The sequence below is a fragment of the Phaethon aethereus genome (genome assembly GCF_964289735.1).
Source record: "Phaethon aethereus genome assembly, chromosome: 5".
In the NCBI taxonomy this organism is placed as follows: Eukaryota; Metazoa; Chordata; class Aves; order Phaethontiformes; family Phaethontidae; genus Phaethon; species Phaethon aethereus.
The window spans coordinates 64,610,436-64,634,062 of record NC_138579.1 but is presented as its reverse complement, the minus strand read 5'-3'; positions in this window follow the sequence as shown (position 1 = coordinate 64,634,062).

Here is a 23,627-nt window from a genome sequence, read left to right as displayed (position 1 = left end):
ATCCTTTAAAATAAACAAAATCCTCAAAGGTATCCGTACACTTCAGGAAATGGGGAACCAGTAGGATCTTTTTACAGAAATGATCAACACTGAAGAGCCTGTTGGTCCCCTTATTGTGTATAAGCCATGATTGCAGAGTAGACCATCCAAATACACACTAAGACCTCAAAAATATTATCTCTTCTATCAAAGTTCTTTTAGTGAATCCACAGAGATACTGCTCAGACTACTCAAAAACAATAAATGTATTGAAGGGTATTTGTTAGCCCAGGAATTACATGGACAAAATATGAAAAAAATCACTATACTTCGCTAAGTTTTTAAGAATGCAAAACTTGAAAAATTAATGTCCTATTAACTTAATCAATTCTGAGAACAGGTTCAACCTGTAAAGGCAAAAAAGGGGTAACAAGAAAGAAACCAAGAGGTATCATAAACTATGCTTACACCCCATTCCAGGGGGAAAGCTGCAAGACCTTTTTCTTCTTTCCCTTCAATTAGCAGCAAGCCCTCCAAATGCAGACAAGTTTTTAACTTATCAGTGAAGAAATTGCTGTCTCTTTGTAACATATAGTTTCAACTATATGTTTTCAACATATAGTTTCAACTGTGCACCTAATCACGGAGAGGGAATCTTATGTTGAAAACTATGGAACTTAATATTATCTAGGAATGTCAGTGTTTTAGGAAAGGGAGAAATAACCTTTTTTTCTCATTCTGCAACTAAACTAAAGAATGGCTCTCTGTGGAAAAGAATAGGAATGTGGCTAGAAGTCACAGTTTTATTTCAAAGAACATGAGTTTATATTGCATTTACAGTTTTCTGCATAGTTCTACTACTAATCATTGTATTTCAGTATACACAAAAAAAGCACATAATTCAGTGGACTCTTGTAGGTATTGAGGATATGCCATGAACAGCATGGATGTCCCGACTAATAGCAAATGTAAGCTAGAGGTTACATGCACACATTTTTTCCAGCATTGATTACTTCATCCTTTCTGTATAAATCATTTTACCATCTCCTACTATCACATCCCTACCAAGGAAAAAAAAGTTTTGAGGTCACAGTGCAGTTGACATTTTTTAATAAAATGGCCTGGAACCTATTTCCATGATTATATGATGTCTTGCAGATCACATCAAAAAGTAATGAAATGGAGGATAAGACTTGAGATTTACTGTTTCACATATAAGATGACAGAATAAATGGAGCACCCTGGAGTATTCTGAGGCAAGTAGACATTAGAAACCCAGATGTCAACACCCATTTAGTAATTATGGGCAAAGAAAACCCAACCAAAATCATGTAACAGGTTAAAAAACACCTTCTGGCGGGTTTTAGAGAAAAGTCGAGAAGTAGTACAAAGAAAACTAAAGGCAATTTTTTTCTCCCCAGCAATGATCTTGTATGTCTCCCAAACCTGTTCTACATCTATTATCACAAATAGTTAAAGAATGATCTTGGGATCCACCTTCTACTTATTCTTACATTTTTAAAAAGATTTCAAAGACACATTCAAGAGAGCATGATCAACATTTACCCAAGAAATACACTTAGAATCAAATAGTTATGGCTGTAGATGTGCTCCAAAAGAGACACTCACAAAATATCTTCAATACTGAAGTGAAAGGCAAGAAGTTAAAGCTGAAACACTAAATCATAACACTGGAAGTAAAATACACATTGTATTTTTATTGCAAGAGTCCCTTGACAACCAACTGCCTTTAATATTATCTTAGCTTTACTGGTCTCTCCTTGAACTGACTTGTAACCATCCACTCTAAAAGAACACATAGAGATGAGATTATTTATGAAAAGTAGCACTGAGATTTGTATTAAATGGTTCTATACTTCCAGTATTTTGGGAGCACTGAACTGATCAGCAGCTGGTCCACATTCTAGATCATAAGCTTTGATTTTTCGTCTCTACCTGTTTACACCTACTCTTTTTTTTTCCAACCATAGACAACATTCTTACACACTTCAAATACATTATTTTTATTTATTTGCACTTTGGGTGATTGCAGCGATGCCTGTGGTTTCACTCAGCATTCAGCTGACAGCTTTTACCCCTATTCCGTAGCACTCTAAGATAAAGTTGGTTATCTTTTCTTGCAACTCCATGGCATAACATCCTCTGGATCCGATGGCAAATGCTCTGCTGAGCAAGTCACCTCTTTATGTCTGCCAGATCATGAGTCTGACAAATTTGGTTTGGCTAGCAATGAGAGAGCAATGATGCATGTTAAAACTGAAGACAAAAATCAAGCTGGAAGGGCCTGCTAGCTCTTCAAAGGCCATGGTAAGAACTCAAAATCATCTTGATTAAATAAGTGCCCTGAATAAGCATGACAAGACCGAAGTATCATACACAGAATAAACTGATCAACTGCACAAATGTAAGACAAACAACACTACTGAGGCCTGCTAGGTCCTCAGAAAAGAATCTGGAGTTCAGGCAATCAAACTGAACACATATCAACAAAATTAGGCTGTTATGAAAAAAAATCAAGCCATACCATGAAAGGAAAAAGAGAACCACTCTGTATAAGACTGAGAAAGCAATTTGTTTCTTCTACTTGACTCTGGAAAAGTATTAGCTAAAATTCAGAATCTGGCTATGGGAAATTACTTGCAGAGGTTGTGATCAGTAAGAGAAAATCCAATCCAAAAATGATAAAAAGGATCAAAAGTGCAGGAGTCACAAGTTGTGAGTAAAGACTGAGGCAGTTTGGCCTAGAAAAGAGAAAACCAAAGTACAAGACACAATAGCAATCTAAAAATAGAAAAGATTGCTAGAAAAAGAGGGCTAACAAACTGTTTTCCAGGTGTAATTAAGGACAGAAAATAAATCATGGACCTAAACTGCAGGAAGTAAGATTAAGTTAAACTCATATCTTCTATGTAAAGGTTTTCACATTAGAAAGATATAAAACATTAATAAACTGTGATGAGGGCTTGTAGCATGTCCAGTACTGGAGTGCTTTCAGAAATTACACAAAAATCTGTAAGAAAGACACACGTAGAGTTGATATTGCTCTAGAGGAGCAGGAATCTACACAGCAACTTCTTCAGGTCCCTTTCAACCTTACGTGTACATAATCGAATAAATCATTTACATTTAATTATTACTATATCATTAGTAAAGCAGGTCATATCATTTATAAGGTTTCACAATAAAATTAATTTAGCAGTTAATTTTTCAGATTATCCCTAAGAATCTTCAGAGCAAAAGCCCTATTTTGAAGATGACTCACAGCCTCTCTACTTTTTATTCTGCATCTTTGGGGCAGAAGATGAAACCACATTCTCATGTTCGTTTTAAGTTGTCTGGAGGACAAGGCAGAAACATAAAACAAGTGTATTAGATAATAAAAATACCCATCTTCCCATTTTGAGGCATTATGTCATGCTAAAGCATCTTGTGTTCTTTCATCCAAGATGAGCAAAAGGATAGGGGGAAAAAAAAAGGAAAGTAGAAAAGAAAAAGATAACGTGTAGTACACATATCCCACCTGATAGTAAAAGAGAACGATTCCCCTACCACTGTCTAAAGAAAGCCTGAATTCAGTAACACTCTCAAAAAGAAATGCAAAGTTGGTATGACTGATTGCCAACAGATCCTACAGCAGAGAGTAAAAGCAAGCTGACATCATCTATTCTGAACTATTTTGAGGCTTTTATTATAACTTAGGTATAAAAATGGCCTCTAGACAAAAACTCAGCATGTAGACCTAGAGTTATTTATATGTTTTTCTCTTAAAAAAAAAAAAAGTGCATTCCTTTGTGTCTGTAACAGTAACTTTTCTGCTTGAATGAGTTTTTATGACAATGTGAAATGCTGCAGAATATAATAGTCATGTCAAGGGTGTAGCAAAAACAGTCATATGGGGGAAAAAACTTCAATTGGAAGCTGCCTATGCTTCATTCCCTAAACAGGCTGCTGTGAAAGCATATGTAATATCATCTGCTGTTCAAGGACTGCCTCAGAACACAGAGAGAACAGGTAATAATCTCTTTTCAGTCTTGATTTCATTTTTTATTTCTCTTTCTGAATGAAGGAATTTGTATACCGAATCATGGGAAATAGGAGGTCACACATCATTTCATTGATTTGAGTGAACATTATTCTTTGAATTTCACGGGATTATGGACTTTTGTAGCTACACACATTAAATGGGATTAACAATGGGAATACTATGCAATAAAAAAAAGCATCATTACAGTTTCTAAAAATGATTGGTGAATATTAACACTTGATATTTTTAGTTCAATAAAGTATTACATCAAAAAAAGAATATTCATCAGCAACATATACTTCTGAAACTCCTGGATCAACCAGAAAAGCCCAGTGCTTTTCTCACCAGTTACCCATAAAAACACGTTTCAAATGGGACATCTCAGGAGGGCATAAAAATTGAAAGTAGTAGATGATAAACATACACAAACTTCATGTTAAAAAAAATAATCTCCTGAATATATTTCCAAAACTGTGAAACATATCATTTGCTCAGAGATACTTGTCTTTCCTGTTACACTCGCAAAACAGCAAGTTATACATGAGAAAAGGATATAGTCTTGCTCTATGTGAATAAAAATAAAGTTTCAGCACTGCAGTTTCTTATACTCTGCAAGTCACTTTTAAACTTTTAAAGTTAGTTTCATGCTTGGCTTGACATTTAAGAATCAGTTTAAGTATATTGTCCTAATACAGAAATAGAATCCTTTTTGTTATCGCACAGAGGTCTCATGAGTGTGCTAAATAGGACTAACTTGGGATTTGCCTAGCTGGATGGGTGCAGACAGCTATATGTGCATTCTGCCCATGCTGAGATGTGCCAGAACATGAGCTAGCTCCAGCATGAAAACAACAGAGCCACATTATCATGGCTCTGAGCTGGAATTAATATATCTACCTCTCAACAGGGCTTAAAGTTGAAAGAATATTTCTGTTTATTTGATTTCTAAATATGATTTGTATTGGCAAACATGAAGTAGAAAAGCACATTGTAGTAGTACCATTTCATTAGATGGTGAAAGGATAAAAAAGGCCATTTAACCATAAACCTTTAGAAAACTCAAACTGGCAGCTACCATAGTTTTTTGCAATCAAAAAAAAAAAAAAAAAGTCGGCTTCTGCACCAGCTTCTTTAGCCAGCAAGCATTCTCCTAACTGTGATTACATAGCATCACTGCTAGTCCAGTGAGGCATATAAAGCATCATGAGTCATATGGTTACCTCTTGTAAACTGTTTAAGACAATGTAGATATAGGGTGACCTAAATTTGGCTAAGTTCTTGCTTCTGGTGGTTGAAGATTGGCTTCTCGGGCTGGAATTTCAATGGAACCAATGAAAGTTGGGAAGTTAACTCAGTTTCAATGAGGTCAAGCACCTAAACCCATCGATCTTCTCTTTAAAGTATACAATGACAAATGTCCATGAAGAATAGGCTGAGTTTTCCGGAACAGTATCTGTATATCTCACTAATTGTAACAGAAGTAGCAGAACTTGTAAAATCTTCTTTTCCTTCATTTGTTATGACTTGAAAACCTCTGTCTAGCATCACATGAAGGATTCCGGTTCTGTGTTAAGAACACTTAATTAAATTCAGCAACATTTCACTCAGAGAGAGAGAGAGAGAGAGAGAGAGAGAGAGAGAGAGAGAGAGAGAGAGAGAGATTTGTTCCATCTTCCAGAGGGATACAGATACTTCTTAATTCCTGCAATGGCTTCAACTGAGATGTATCTGAGTCTCAATTTTCCTCAACAGCAGAGAAATCAACTCCTATTTCTAGAATGATTCAGATAATTCAGAACAAAAGGGAAAAAACAATTGATTCTAATAAAGAGGTTGAGGATACTTATTTCAGCAAAAAGAAACCAACTTTTCAACAATGAACAAGCAGACAATTGTGAAATACACTAAAAAAAGACCAAGAACTAGCTAGAAAACGATCCAGAAATTGTTGCAATATACTGTCATCATTGTATTAAATGCATCCAATTTACTGTTTGGCAAGTGATTAATTCAGAATTAACATTAATTCATCCCTAACATGCCAATTACTGGTTGAACAATACATCTGGAGAATGATTATAGTGTATACAACCCTGCGCAACAAAGAACAGTAAGAAGCTAGTCCTTGAACCAAAGAACTAACAATTGTCAAAAAGTAAACTGGACATGAAAGCACAGGGAAAAGAATATCAGATAGAGCAGAGTTAAAGGTAGTATCATCACATCATCTTACTTAGTATCATCTTGGTTTTTCAATAGGGAAGGCGGAAGGCGTTAAGCTGGGGGAAATTAAAGATAACAAGGCAATTGTGAGATGAAATACAGGAAAATAATTTGAGACAAGATTGGGACAAATATGACTTTTCTGGACTACTGTTAGACTTTATTTCTATATAAAGAAGAAAAATCATTCAGATACTTTCTTGTGTCTTGTAAACCTGACTGCTGCAGTGAGAATACAGTGATTGTTAAAAAACAGCAAAAGTTCCCACATAGGTCAGGAATATAATTTCTTCAAGAAAAGACTGACCGATTAATGTGCTTAAGTGTTAGGCCTTCCCTTCATTAGTTAATAAGCCACTCAGCTGACAAACACTGAGGGGTTTCCCACACCCCGTAAAAATAAGCAGATAGGTGAAAGATGTAACTTGACAATTATATGCTGCTGGAATAAATGTGAATATAATTGAAAGTGTAATCCTCTAGGAAATACTTTACTTTCCAGTATGCTGTACTTTGCTTAGACTGTTTTTCCAGCACTCTGACTCAACTGTCTGCAAACATTCAATTATACCCTGCAGCTATTTCCAGAGAAATACACAAGGTCAGCCTTCATTGGCAGAAACCTGAAATCATACAAAATGCTTTTGGCATTCATTACTTGCAATCAACTGTTTGAGTACAAATGAAAAGTCAGCCTAGCATGAACAGCAAGAATATGTGGATTGTTATGTTGTCCAAACCAGACAGCAGATGTAGAATTCTAAAAATGCAAAGGGTTAATTGTAATAGATACTTTCTCTCTACAGAGTGCAACACACAGAGGGTATTTCCTAAAGGTTAAGTTCCTGAGATAGGACTGGACTATAATCAGTCAGATATATTCTATTAGCCTCATGCTATAAACAGTAAATTGCCTAAATTGTAAGCATGAAATGTGTAGCTAGATATGACCTTCCCTCTTCATATACAACACATACTGAATACTGTAACTATGTTAAGCATGCTGTTTCTTACAGACTGACAAATAGCTCACAATGGGTTATAAACACCTTTATCTCTATTCAAAAAATATTCCCAAAACAACCATAATTCTCTCTAACATATTCTCATGTATAATTATTCATAGAATAAAGCTGGCCAATAATTCTTAGTTCATAACTTCTCTGTGAGTTTTACAGCAATTTTTCACTGGCTTAAGTTCAGGCAGTTTTCTACAGAACGATCATACAACCTCTCTGTTGTGCTATTACAGGGTTGGCTGTACAAGTGTTGATAAGTACAAATAAGTGTTTATAGGCACACTTACACTAACAACCAGGTATCTGTTAACAGACCACATAACAGCAATCCTCATATAAAATATACCATCTAATATGTGGTTTACCAGCAGACATATGACCACTACTCTACTAGTACACATTTACTAGTAAGCCAGTTTTAGGAAAAAAAAAAATTTTTTTTCTAAACCTATAAAAATAGGCCAAATTTATTTATTTCCCCTGCTTTTTTTTTTTTTTTTTTTTTTTTTTTTTTTTTTTTTGGCTTATTCATCCAGCTCTCCTGAATAATCCTTAAGACCAAGGTATGTTAATGACACTGCTCCAACTGTGATGTCCCTCCTCATGCAGAACCTATACTTTAAGGCCTCGTGTGAGACGGACTATGATATTCCACTGCCGTGACTTTCAGCCGGAACAATCTCATCGAGGCAATAAACCTAAGAGTATCTCACATTTTAACCACCAAAGTGCAACACTGTAATAGGTGGAATTACCCCTACAATGCCGAACAGCAGGGTTTTTTTGATATGACACTGCACAAATGTGAGTAAAAGACTCGCATTCTGAAGTGAAGGTCTTTTCTGAACTCTTCAGAAACAGTGGTGATATCCATATATTACCATCCCACCCATGAAGAAGGCACAAACCAAGTCTCTTCTACACCAAATCATGTTTGTTTTGTTTGGGTTTTTTTGGGTTAACACAGAAAAAGCTTCTGCTTTTCTTTTTAGCTTTTAGCCTGTGCTAGGTCTCAGTTTCAAGTTTTCACTGAAGTCCAAGAAATGAGAACTTACTTTAAAAAATCATGCCAGTATCCTCCAATCATGAGACTACAGGACATGGGACTTACAACATTTTCAATATGGCAAGTCTTTGCCATGTTTAAGAACTGTCAATCTGGACTCCATGCAGGAGAATAAAACTTATTTTCTCTTTTTAGGTTACAGAATTCAGAATAGTGTTTTGAAAAGGTACAGTTAGCGTCAGCAACCTTGATTCAGAATTATCATAATTTTGTTTATAAGAATTTACGTAAAATATAAGAAACAGTGCTTAGAAGACATCATTGGAAACTAGTGGATATGGCCCTATCTTCTTGTGCTCTATAACAGATAAAAGACTGCTGAAATGAAATGCTTTAATTATTGTTAGATTTGTTATATTTGATAGACTAAAAATTTTTATTTCTGACATCAGTAAGGACAGTTTTGTATTTCTCATAAAAGGCATTAAGCATACATCCTTCTTCTCTGTTTAATCTGTACTCAAGCATTGTTAAGTCTCAGCAGTCCCTACTATGGATCAGGTTGAACTGACCAGTGACCACCTTAAATGTGGGGAACAGGTAAAGGCCTGATAGAGCCAAGAAACAAGTTGGAGTAAAATGCAGAGAGTTGCCTAAATGTCTTGGGTAGACTGAAGCAAACAGCAACAGTGGTCTGATGCTCAGGAAAATCAGCCTGACTGATTTCCTGACTTCAAAAGATTGTTGCTGGGAATTTAATCAGTGTTTAACCTGTTGTCAAACCTTCAAAAACACTTTGGTTCAAATACAACAACTATGCTGGTTCAGGATTTGCTATTGTTGTTTCTCCTCGCAGAACAGATTTTTCTGATCTGTGATTATGATCAAAATGTTTGTAGTATCTATGTTTGTTTTAAGCAAAAAAACTTCAAAACATGGACCAGCTCAATCAAGGTAGAACAGGTCTAAAACGAGGACTATTATGAAGCAAAGCCAGTTTCCATTAGCTGAGAATCTTATACATCCCATTTTATAGTACACAACATTTTATAATTCAGCAAAGAATTTTTAAGAAAAGAACAAAGAATATATGAACCTAAAAAGAAAGAAATATGTACAGGAACACTCCAGAAAAAACTGCCTGCCTAAGATCATGTCAAGCACATCATACTGCATAACACCTGGAACTCATACTCAGTGGAACAATGGGTGCACAGTCTTTGGTTTACTTAAAAGACATGCAATTTACATGTTAGAACAGCATGGGAGACTCAGACTTTAAAAGGACCATGTCATAGTGAAACAAACACAAAGACAATTCAGGAAACACTCAAGGAGGTGATTTCCACTACATATGTTTATAATTCAGTTGCAGTCCTTTAGCAAAAGATTTTCTATTTTCCTTTTTAAAACTAAAAATTTGGAGCAGCACACAAAAACGGTCTTACGAAAAATTAGTATCATCATCTCACTGATATTGATTTTTCAGAATTAAAATATCTCCTCTGATTCAAGAAATTCTGGTCTTGTATCAGAACTACACTGCAAGAATAGTTTTAACGTTTTACATTATCATACAGAGTCATGATAATTAACTGTTAAGCAAGACTGCAAAGATTACTTCTGCTCATTATTCAAGAGGAGAGAGGTCAATATTTGCCTAGGGTTATCATGCTGTTTGGTCTTGAATATCATGGTATTCTCCTATGGCTTCTAAGAAAAAAGCACAAGATAGATTTGCTTTGTGAATTAAAATGGGCCCAGCTACAACCTTGTAACATTTTGCTTTGCACATTATCAGTATTTTGCTTTTGATTTGCAAAAATTAAAAAAGTTGTGAAAACATGATCACCAGTCTTGCATAATTAACATCAGTTTATCTAAAGAGCCTAAGTGCCTTAAGGATCAGATGATATAACCTTCTTTTTTCGATGAGAGGTTTCAGGAAGAATTATCTTCAGACTTCTTACTACAATTTATCACACAATTTATCTAGAAGGGAGGTGGGGTGGAGGAGTTGCTATTGACATCTATCAGTATTGCCCTTTTATGTTCAGGCTGGACTAATAAGGCAAGAAACATGAGGGAATCACACTGCACATGACCTAACAGCTGCCAAATGAAAGACGACAGTCGCATCTGTATGACCAACAAAACTTAAACTCTAAGACTAAAATAAAAAATACCAAAGACACAAAGTTGAGAAAGCTCAAAGGAGAAAAAAAAGCAAAACAAAACAACCAGAAAAAAACCCCAAACAAGAACAACAACAAAAAAACAGAAAACCCAAAGTGGCAGTGAAGGATTCCAACTATGCATATATAAATTGGTCACAAGATACTTCAGGACAAATAAATAAGAGAACCATTCATCATTTTAAGTGATTTGCACCTTAAAAATCTTCACTTCTAGAAGAACTACAGAAAAGCTCTTCAGAAGCTCATGTCAGAAAGCATTCAGAAATTAGTTCAAAAAGTAGAAGTATTTGCATTGTGGAATAATAATGATTGCATGTACTTAGAAGGTGGTGCCCACAAAGATGTGCATAGAGTTTTGTTTAAAGGTAGTGCTAGATCTAGCATTTTACAGGCCAGTAGAAGGATTGTCCTGAACCCTACACAATAACCAGCAACACCTTCCTGCGCTTAATCTCTGGTTTTGCATGCCTGTCCTTCTATTAAAGTCAGAATATCACCTTGAAGAATTCTTTTTCTTCATTGAAAAGTTAATTAGCCCACATAAGGCTTAGTGTAAGTTAATTGTAAGATGTATAAAATATTAATTCCTATTAAAGATATTTCTCCTACCATCTCCAGTCTTAATGATAAAGATTAAACCTAACATCTGAATCATACATGTTTTGTATGTGTGCCATAGTGCAAACAGTATGCTGCATATTTAAAAACAAAGATTTCTGTGCTGTTTTCATTTATTGCAGCACATAGGTATTGATTGCTTTTCCTGTAAGAGCTTAGCAAATGCACTGAATTTAAACACATTAAAGAGCTTGAGGACAAGTAAAGAATATGAACTACGGTGGGGAAAAAACAAACAAACAAAACAACAACAAAAAGAGGTATTTCAAGGAAACTGCAACTTGTTACTTCAGAAATAATGGAGTATTTCTTCAAAAGCACACTTTGCAGAGCTACAACTTGTCAGTCCCACTTTGTCCTCAGCTGAATGTACAGTACATTGTCCTCCTATAATGCTCTACAAGCAAGAAATAAAACTTCCAGGTGTATTTCAGAAAGGCTTTACAAGCTTCTAAAACGTTATCCTCTCTCAACCAATTTTATGGATGCTAATTTGTCTTCTTCACATTTGCTGTTGGCCTTTCTTCCTGCAGTCATACAACAGCTTGTCAGATTCATCAAACTGATGAATGTTGAATCCAAAGTACTTTCCACCTATGGAGGGAGACAGAAGTCAAGGAGAAGACATCTGACCTGTTTTTTGTTAAACTGTTGCAGAGCCCTTTAAAAATATGCTCTTTTCTGTCCCCATTCCTTTGAAAAATTTGTATTTCTAGTACACATTCAAAAAAACCCAGATTTTTTTTTCAATGGACAAAAGTAAACATGCTATCAGAACATTTCCAAAACTTTACATTATGCCATACCATTTACACTGCCTGTATTCACAACACTCTGTGTATCACATTTAATTAGCAGGAAATCTAAGAAAGATCACACTGAAGCCATTAACTTTAAATTGCTTTTGGGGGTAATTAGAAAGTGTGGCAGCTCCCTTCTCGGTATTTTAGAAGAACATTTTAATGCATTTCTGCAAAGGAACAATAACAAAACCAATGAACCTTTTGGAAACATTTAAAATCATAAGAAAACTCCTAGCCAGAAAATTAAAATGCTTCAGTCCTTCTACGGCTTCCTTAGTATACTGTAATTATATCTTTCACAGCATCTAAGAAGGAAAAAATTACTCTTAGTTGTTATTTTACATTAGGTTCTGGTGATCTGCAAACTACCATCAGAGTACATCTTTATGCTGTATTTTATATCGGCATGTCACAGGCTTGCTTTATCATATCAATGCAATTTCCAACTCTCAAAATTTAAAGGAAAATACGCATAATTATTCAAGCAAAAGTTGTCTTCTAACTTAAATACCCACCAGCCTGGTACAAAAGAAGCGACTGAGTTCACTTATACACTAAGTTAAGCTATTGCCATAACACTCATTAAGGACAAGAGGCTTTTTTTTGCTGCTGTTCTTAAATAATTGCAGGACTTTTAATGTCAGCATGCTTGTTAACTGCAAACTTTATCTACATTTGAACTCTCTGACATCTGCCACATCCTACCTCAAACTAACTGTGAAGCTGATGTTCATCTTACTAACTGTAGAGTGGCTTTGAGGTGTACAATATTAAAAATGATGCCTCTTCCATGGGTGAGAAGAAAATACAGGTCTTCAACAGGGAATGACTGGACAAGTGTTGCCTTGCATTTTTTCCTGTTATATACATATAGCCTGCGTGGACTAATGAGGGGTGAAGGCACATCTCGTTCCTTCCTCCATTTCTCCTCCCATCCCATACACAGTACAGAGAGGAGAATCTACTTCAAGAAGGAACTAGGTTCTCAGAGACTGTAACAGACTCCAGCCTGCTGTTTCAAACATGGAGTCATTGATTCATGCTGAACTGGTTGACTGGTTCTCCTACTGTTTCCAGGGAGTCCTTATTTTGAAATGTGCTTTGGTCACACACTTTCCCTTTTCTAAGTCTGTCTGATCCATATAACAGTAGCTGGTCACCAACTATGTTTAGGACCAGAAATGAGGCAGGGTTCAGAAAACAATACACCACATGTTTTTCCTCCTTTCATCTCTTCTTCCACTTAGAAGTGTGTGCTATAGGTAAGATTCAGTCTTATAGTTTGAGCCTGCAGTAAAACGAAAGGGTATTTCCTCTTACCTACCCCTAAGTTAGTAAACACTCAGGGTCACTGGAGTTCAAAGCTAATTCCACTGAGGACTAGTGTCCGACTAACAGATCCCATGAAGTTGCACACTCATCTCCTCGCTTCTAACTTCATCGCAAAGTACCAGGTCTGCTTGCACCAAGGCAGAACTTATTAAATTGCCCCTAACATTCTTCCCAGAGAAGTATTTTGTGCATGCTATTACACAGATGAAAAAAGAATAACAACATTCCTTTACAATGCCTGAGATCTACCATGCATAAAGGTTACCTCAAAACATTCACACTTCAAATATATACACATCCAGAAAAGTTAGTAGCAACCAAGAGTTTAAGTGAGGACGATAATTGCCAGGAAAACAGACTGTCTAGATAACAAGCATGAGCTCAATTGCTTTCAGTTACTTCAGTACACTCAGTGGATGGACTACAGGGAATCCAATTCTCTTTTTCATTGCTTACTACGTATGCATATATGCACTTAGCAATCAGCATCAAATTCTTTCCAACAGATGACTGAGATCTATTAAGCCTGAACCTCACATCTACCATGACCTCAGGTATGTATTTCCTTAAAAAAACAACATTCTGTACTGAGAACTTTAAAAGCGTTAACTTTAGCAATATTTAACAGACGCTGACTTGGCTGACCAACAAATTCTTATCGCTGAAAACTAGTTTAACACTACTAATGACTCAGATAACCAACTGTCCTTACTTATTTCACTTTTTAAATTTTAATCATGTCTGTACAGCAAAATTTAGGAAGTTCTCAACAGTATTACACATAATGAAATTATGCAATCAATTCCTCCGCTCCAAGATATTTATCTGGAAATGCTTTAGCAAGATACTACCATAAGAGTATTATTGATGGTCCTCTGCTTTTCATCTTTTTAGTCTAAGGAGGAATATTGGCAAGAACATGCCATTAGCTATGGTCCAACACATACAGAGACACACAAAATTCATTTATCAGAAAACCAATTAATATTCTCAACTTTTCCTTCAGTATCACTTTTTGCTACTCAAATAAAGCATACTGTTATTAAAGTCTAAGAAACAGAGACTGCCAAACTATTTGTGAAAAATGTGTATCTCCCATTGAGTATCCTAAAAGCATACATTTTCAAGTATTGGGAGACTAACTGATGTGCTTTTAAAAGATTTATCAACTTAATTCTCCCATGAAATCTCAAGGAATGATGTGAATAAACCACAGGCAAGATGATTTATCGCTGTTTAGAGTGAAAAATGTGGGGTTTCTGAATGATCCAATGTCCTAAATAAGGAGCACAGTGTCATTAGTAGTGGAAGCATCTTATTTCATTCTCCTCTTCTGTAAAATGATACCTTCTTACAACTGAAGGGCGCACCACGACCACATTTGTAAAATGTCTTTAGATCACCACATGAAAGGAGTTGTACAACTGCAGAACATTATCAATATTGTTTTCTACTCTTTCCATATAAAGTCACATTAATTACAAAGGAGAGTCAGAAGGCAACAAAGCTTGTTCATAAACAGAGACTTCAGCATTACATAATTGACAAACATTTCTCTTCCTTAAAAAAAATCATATTGGTATGAAAAAGATTGCCCATTTTAGCAATACACCAAGTGCTGCAGATATAGAAACAAAGCTTAAGGTCATTGTATAGAACTTACTGACCTACTGAAGTTACGTTCTAGGAAACATGAGCTTTCTTAGTTTTTATGAATGCTGTATTAGCTACTGAAGAGAGATAAGAATTTCAAGCATTTAAAACTTGAAGGTGAGAAGCAAAGCAGTATGTTGGCCAGTAAAGCTAATGCCAGCTTTCTGGAACCAATTTAGGGGAAAGGTTGTTCTGTGGTCTCGCCCACCCAAAAGTTGCTCTGGTCCATTTTGCACTACAAAAGACCGTGTAATGGAGGTCACAGGACTGTTGCTTAAAAGTACAGTATCATTCCAAACGACATTTTTAGTAAAGTTAATTCACGCTTTTGCCTGAATGAGCCATGTGTACCATATGTATTTTTGTTACAGCCAGCCTCCACTTCTAGTGAGTCATTCACAAGAAAAAAAAAAAACAATTTCACTATAGCTATAAAAGCTGACTACCTTTTGCATGTGCTGGGATGACCGCAGTTTCCTCACCATTGATGAGTAATTGAAATTCTGCCTGCAGCAGCCACTTAGTAAAACCTTTCAAATGGAAAGACAAAGTTGGTGAGAAAAGGACACAGTGATACAACGCTGCTGAAGACTCTCATTATGTAAGCATCCTTACAGTAAGGTCTGAATGGCAGATTTTAGCTGTCCAGATGTAGAAGAAGAATTTGATGCAGCATGACCTTGTATCATTGTTTGTCCAGAGAATTCCTAGAGAAAGATTATACACCACAGCTGCAACGCCCCCCCCTTTCCTAAATACAACAAGAGTGAGGGAGACAATAGAAACAGCTTTGTGGGGAGAATCTTCTTCCACTACTGTGGCTCTTGGACCAGTTAAAGTCCCTGTGTCCTTGAATTTACCAAGGTGAAGTAGGCCCTTTGCATGTAAACTATTCCGTGCTTTTTCTGTTGTAAAAATGACACAAATGGAAGCTGGCTGACTGGCAGCTACTACAGATGTGGAAACTATACTGGATTCAACCTTCAGCATTTGTGATCTCATAATGAACTTCTGCTAAGTGTCAGATTATTTTGGGGAAAGGAAGCACCATTATGAGAAACCTTTTGCACTATTATCAATGCAAATTTGTGGAGGCTGCTTTCAAAATCAAAATAAATCTATGTGAATGCAAACCTATGGAGGGTGCATTATCTTATCATGACACAAAATGAAACACCAGAACAGGGCTTTGAAGTCTGTGGTACAACGTCACAATGGAGTATATCTGAATGAGTTACGCTGCCACTGCTTTAACAGAAAGTATTTTAGGTATTTTAGGTCTTTATTTTCTGGATTATCCAGCTTTTGGTCTCAGGCATTAGTGGCTAGGCCTAAACCAAGAGTGAATTCTTTGTCCTATCCTTCTATTTTTAAAGTGTTTCCAACTCATCTTTCACACTCTTCTTCATTCAAGTGTTCTTTGTAACACTTATGACTCTAGACCATAAAAGTATTTTGCAGTCATTTTATCCATGCCCTTAAAAGTGGGGGCCGTGATACCTGTCCCACCTATTTAGACTTACAATCTACACAATCAACATATATATATCGGATGTCTGCATTCCCTGAACAGCTAGACAAATCCTCAGAGGATTTCAGATGGAAAAAATCACCACCGGGAAGTGGTTAAACTCTTAATTTAGACTAAACTTCTGATTTAGACCTTAAAACTAGCTGGGATTAACTTAGAGTCTGCAGTCTAAACGGACAAGAAATAAAAAGTATAACCAGTCCTATTTTACAGGTAAGTAACTGTGACAGATGTGCTCCTTCTCAGCAGAGTTATATGCCCCTTCTTGAACTATTATTTCGTAGTGCTTCAGATTCAGGATTGGCTGTTCAGGATTTCTTTATATCAGCCTTTTAATAAATAAATAAATAAATAAATAAATAAAATTGAAAGCTTTCTAAAAAGTATTCAATAGCTTGTATATGTAGAGTAGAAACAGCTGGTTTGTGCGGTCAACAATTAGTCTGTTTCTGTGGGATTATGTCTTAAACTAACCAAATATGTACTGTAACAAACTTGTTCTATTGGGAAACTGATAAATTTAAAAAAAAAAAAAAATCTACTTACAATATACTCAAAGATAATTGACAGTACACCAAAGCACTTTTTTTCCAGCTAGAAGACAAAGGAAGTAATGTTTAAATAGGACAACAATAATTTATTTTTTTATCAACTAGGATCATGTTTTCTAGCACCAGGGTTTCAGAACAGCATGCCCATATTGGAAAAATAATCACCAGGTGTCTGAGTTAATTGCTAGATCAACTCAGAGGAAAGCATCCAACAGGCAGTCACATGTGTTTCTCTAGGATAAAACAACTACAAATTAATTTAACTCTTTTACTGAAAAATAATGACAACCTCAGACTTGTTCAGCAGCCATTGGTATAAAATCTTGTTTGTTTTTCCTTAAAAAAAACCCCCAAAAACAGGCCATATCATAAGTTCTAGCTCCAGCTGAAACCCTCAAGAATACAACATGTATTTTTTTTTTCTCACAACAGCAAAGTTTGAAAAATGCTAAAGAGTACTTTAGAATGCTCCATATATTAATCAGTACCTACTCTTAAATATCTTACATGCTTATCACTAGTTTCGACCTGTGACTGGAAAAATGTATACTTTCCAATTTAAGAGGAAAAAAACAAACACCTCTCGATGAGGCCTAGATCAATATTTTGCATTGGTAAAAATGACTCTGCATCAGTTTAGGCTCAGTTAAAAGCTGAAAGTCATGGCACACTTTTTGAAAAACCTAGAATGAATTTCAAATCCAGTACAAAGTCTAAGACTGTAAAGAAAGGCTCAGAGAACCTTTGCATAATGTCTTCCATTCTTGATATCAGTAACAGGTCACCCAATCCTTTTCCTTATTTAATATTCTAGATTCCTATGCATGTTCTCTCATATTAAAGCCAGAAGAAAATTAAAAATTTAAAGTCCTTGAGATGGGGGGAGAATGAGAGTTCTGTGCTCTTACAGTTACTGCAAAGTCCATAGGTGAAAAGTTTTGACAGGACTGATTGCCTTCCTTCAGGAAGAACTCAACAGAAATGGGGGCATCTGCACTATAAATTCCCAAAACCCAGCTCTGGAATACTATGAGACCACAAATAACCACATAAACTTTTGAAAGAACACAGAAAGATTTTTCCATCACAATGTCTGAAATCACATAAAACAATACCAAACGGAAAAGGACTAGAAACATGCTACTAGTAATAGGTCACATTCTAATCTCTTCTTCACCATGACCAAAACACATGCTGAACAGTGAAATAATTTCTTGAAGTCTTAATTGCAAACATTGATTTGAAAACCTACACTTTTTTTTTTCAATTTCTGTACAATCAGCATGTTGAGGAATACTGTATTATTGCTCAATATTCATAACTATTCAGTGTCATGGCAAGTGCACTCTAATACGAGCTATACTTGCTTTCAGAGAACATTTGAGCAATTTGTATTTATCACAGTATTCAAAGCAAACAAGCAGTTTTCAAGCAATGTTCTTTGAAGTAACACTAATCTGTAATTCAATTTTGATGTCTGTACACAAGCATGACATTGATTTATTTGGAGGACAGCAAGAACTCAAAAACTGTAAGATGTAACCATTTTGTGTAAGGGATATTTTGTAGGTTATCTTCCACTGAAGATAAGAACATTGTTATCTAAAACCCTGGGACCACTGACACTGGCACAGTTCTGATCTCTACTCACAAACAGCTATCCTGTATCATTCTCCATGTTGACATTAAATAGATGCAAGATAACACTGCAGCTCTACAACAGATTTTCTCTTGTCTTGAACATATTTATTTTGTAGTTTAAGTGGCTGACAGACAATTTATAAAATAAGGAATGAACATGAATAAATTAGAATGAAAAATATAGCATAGTACGCATAACAATTATTTTTTGCACAAGGCAGTCAAGACCTTCCTAGTAATCAGAGAAACTATTCCAGAATGACTAAATATATTAGCTTACATTTCTCATACACACTTTGGAGTTGAACATTTTATTTTCATCTTATGTCCCATACAACCGATAGCTGATTCCTGCTCTGTCGTATTTTAATACAGTTTACACAAATGTATATTACATAACCTAACAAAAATCCATCTTGTTTCTGTTTTTTTGATTGAATACAAATACTCTTGAGTATTATACTATGGACAAGTAAGTGGCAATTCTTTATTGATTTCAGAAGATTTTGGACACAGGCCATACAGTACATTAAAATAGAATAAAGATGATAATAAAAAGAAATTAAGATTAGCTGTTTACATTGTCATGGATCCTTCAGATTTAGAATTTTACCCTGTCTTTATCTGTAAGAAATGCTTTTTCAATAGAGAACTCCAAACTCAACACACACAACAGCTGATGTAAAAGCAGATCAAGTGTCCGCAAGAACTTAACCTGCACAGCAGCCATCTGTCTCAGAAGTATAGATATATTTTTCAAATATAGTCTTTTCTGTTTCTCACTCAGCTGAAAATCAGATCCTCAGTTTCATGTGGATCATCTTTAGGTCTTTTTTCCATACTTAAAATTGTTCCTATTGAATTGCTTACATATAAATTAGCAAGTAATGAGGACCAGTAAAAACAGATCTGCCGAGAGAAGCAGTTGGAGCTGAGGGCCCAGTGCCCACATTACACATGTTTTAAGGGGTTTTACTTCAATAAGCTTTGGTCTGGTAACCTAGATGAATGATCATATGTAACTGGAATGTATTAATTGTGTTCCAAACTGTTTCCTCCAGTTTAATTTTGAGGGGAAACCATTTCATGCACACTGAAACCACCCCACAATGCAAACTAAAGCACTGGAAGTGTGAAAAATCATGAGATTTAATTCAGCAGCACACTCTTGATCCAAATTGAAATCCTGATAGAGGGATCTTTACGGAGAAATGTTCATTTTATAAGTTGCCAGGAATTGTACATAAATGGAAGTAAACTCACTTGAAGGCTGTATAGGTGAAGCCAAGGCAGAGGGCTTTGGCAGGGAGAACTTTTTGGAGAGGCTGGATAGAGAAGGGCAGTTAGATCACAGCCTTGGAGACATCATCTGATCATTTCTCAACTTGTCCTGGCTCACAAAGTACAATGTGGCAAACTCATCCTGTGCAAGTGACAACTGCTCTGTTGTGCCTAAGATACACTGGATGACATAAGACATTGCCAACATTTAAATCATTGCCACTCCACTTACTGAAAGGTTTCTGGAAAGGACAAAAAGCTGTTCACTAACGCACTGGCAAAGACAAGATAAACATAGCATTCATCTTTTCTCATGGAAAACTCTTTGCAAGTTACTTGCTATTTTCCAACCACAAAAGATTATCACACAAGCTCTAAAGGAGAAAGCAAACTGTAGGCAAGAAGAATGACATTTTAATACTTCCTTGGAACAAATGAAATCGTGTTGAACACAAAACCAGAATTGCCATATCAGAACAAGACAACAATGCATCCAGTCTGTTATTCTGTTTCCAAAAAAGGCTAATTGCAGCTTTTGAGGGTAGCTTAGGTTCTCCATAAACTGAACAGTTCTGTGCAAGTCTGAGGAATAATTTTCAGCCTGACTGCAGCCTGACCATAAGTCTAAATGTAGCAAATACATGTGATCACAACAGGGCAGCTCTGTTTTTTATTTCATTTAACGTGACTACCAATACCAATTTTCTCCTGCAATATGGTCATGTCCCACAAACCTGAAGAGATGGCATAAGTCAATATTTGCAATAGATACCTCTGAATAAGCAGAGACACTTCAGAAAGTTGTTCTGCCATTCAGGATTTATTTCTCTTCATTGTCCTCAAATCTGCTTGCCTGCAGAACTGTGAAACTCTTAAGACTTCCTTTATTCTTCCCAGCCCTTCTTCCCTAATTTCCATTTAGGGCCATATTCCTGGACCCATAGGGAACAGCACTTATTCCTGGGAGTAATGGCATTATCATAACTACAATCACTCATGTAAGTGCTATGAAACATGAAGAGTAATTACAGCACTCATGGAATGCATGAAGTTTTTCACAATAGTGTAAATGTTTATTAAAAATTAATAACTGCTAAATCCTTGGAAATAACAATTATGTTTCATAATTACTTTTTAAGATATTTTCTATTAACCGTTTTTAATTCTTTTCTTATTAGTGACAGAAAAAGTTTTGCTTACAGTTTTTCTGTGTGCGCCCTCCTGCACGCATGCACAAGTGTAGTTACAACTGAACAAATAAACCTACTACGTTATCTGAAAATAAAGTTCTTGATGCCATTCATTCTTCCTCTGATGCAGAATATCTCTATTTATCAGCACCTTTCCAGTGCTGTACTTCCTCAGTATTGGCATGTCTCCTGCTCGCTGCTGTTATTCACTAGTGGAGCTTTGATGGTGGTCCTTGTGATACAGAGTCCTACTCGAAACAAGACCAAATCCACCAGCCAATTTCACATGCATTGTACAGCAGTCAGACGGCAAATAGTGACCTGACCTGTCCAACAAAACCTCTTGGTTCCATTTCCAGTACCATCAATGTACCTTCCTGTTGCTTCACTGTGTAACATGCAAGACATTTTCCACAATTTTACATAAGAAAGCTTTCCATTTATGTCAAGATTGTATACAAAATGGATAACGTGGCATCTCTTTTGAGCATTCTCTTTCTGGGTGTACTGTCTCAATAGGTGAAACTTTAGAGGTTTCTAGCTTTAAAAGAAAAGCCTTCTTTTTATAGATACACTTCATCTTTAACCTCAAATCGGAAGTCATAGATTTTCCTGAAAAATACCAGCACCATTTCTTACCCCTTTCTGTCCACCTAGTCATGAGTTTATTCACCTCTCAATATGTAGTGTTATTTTTTTCTAGCCCTATTAGTTTTGCTATGTTATTTTTCCCCCACTTAATCTTCCTTAATTTTATTTTTTCTGTTCCTTTTTCTATACTCTGCATCGTCTTCCTTCTTTTTTCCTATTCTGATGCATTTTTAGTGCTTCTCTTTTCTTCCAATCCCTGAGTTAACAGGAACCTTCTCTCTCTGATTTCAGAAGCTTTCAGATCTTTTCCTCTCCTCTCTGCTCTAGTGTTCTCATCTCTTTTTTGACACTGCTTTTCTTCACACTACTGCTCTTCAAACATTACAATATCTTTCAGCACTTGAGCAAGATGTCCAACCATCATGTCACTGGACTGAAGACTGAATAAATTTAAGCAATCTCTGTAGACCAAAACAAACCATGTACAGCAATGTATCTACTAATCATTTTAAATTCAAAAGAAGTGTTCAGCATTCAGAAACAAGGATCAATCCTCTCTATTCACAGTCTTATACTTTCCTAACATTAACACCCACATGACTTCGCATGTTGTACTGTTAGTCCCTAAATCTCTTTTCTCCTTCATTTTTTAGCATCTTCATTCCCCTGCCTCAGCTCAAAATTTGAGCAACTGATGTAGAAATCTTAGGCAACCATCTGAATATTACTCAGAGACTCCAGAAAGTAGTTTGCAGCTTTCCTACAGCATGCCAACCCCTAGCCTTCAGTGAAATCAACACTGTGAAACAGTAAAAGCAACCTCTTCAGTATCCACTGAAGTCTACTAGGAAACATAAGGTCTATTGTCACCCTAAATATATGGTATTTTGCCTGAATTAGAGTACATAATAGCTGTGTGTATTAATTCTCGACAAAAGAAGCAGTATGACTATATTATATTCTTTTGGGGGCCTGCAGGGACTAGTCCAATATTGCCCACTTTTAATTGTGTCTAAAAATACATTATTTGCTTACTCAGACAGCTTCTACATTTATTTCCCTAAATGTATAAAATGGCTGTGGTGCTGCAGTACAACATTGTGTGACCACGCTGTGTCTTGGGGTACATTCGCCAAATTACAAAGGCACTGCAATCAGACAGAGACCAAGCCAAGTCACCCAAGGCAGGGAAGTTTCAGAGGAAAGTAGTCTTGACAGAAGATATGTTTTAATAGGCTGTATTTAACAAACAAGACTGAGTTTTGTTTTGTGTTTTCAGAATTTAAAATCTGTTTCTCTTAGGGATTTTTGGCTGTATATGCTCATATTTTCTTAGCACCTGATCCACACAGAAATGCACAGCTCCTTCTGCCTACAGATATCTCAAATTCTAGGGAGATAAAGGAATTTTTATACCACTTTACCGTAATAGCTTTTACTTTCATACCTTCCAAATTGGCATGGCCATAGTATAAGGTATAGAAAAATGTAGGACAGAAAATAAAAAAAAAAATTACCAGTGCAAAAAGTTTCATGTGAAGCAAAAAGAATTTCTTGATAGCATTAGTAAGTGTGTCTAACCCAAACATCCAGACTCTCCATGTCCAGTACAAATAACTTAAAACAGTCCAAGTAAGTTAGTGGGAAAACCTGTGAAGGAGGCAAAAATCTCAGTATAAAACAAAGGGGCAATCACTGTTAAGGACAGACAGACAGATCAAAGCAGATACATGTTCTATCAATAGTTCCTGGTTTATAACCACTAGGTTAAGTGCCGAGCACACAAATTACCCATTTATTGCTGAATTCTGCTACAGTACTAAGAATTAGAAAAACATTTTGCTAAAATTAGAATATATTATACTTTGAGATCTTACATATATATGTATTCAACTCAGAAAGCCACTATATCCATAGTATATTTCTGTCCTCTAGCAGTCACTGGTTCAAGAGTAAATATTTGTAC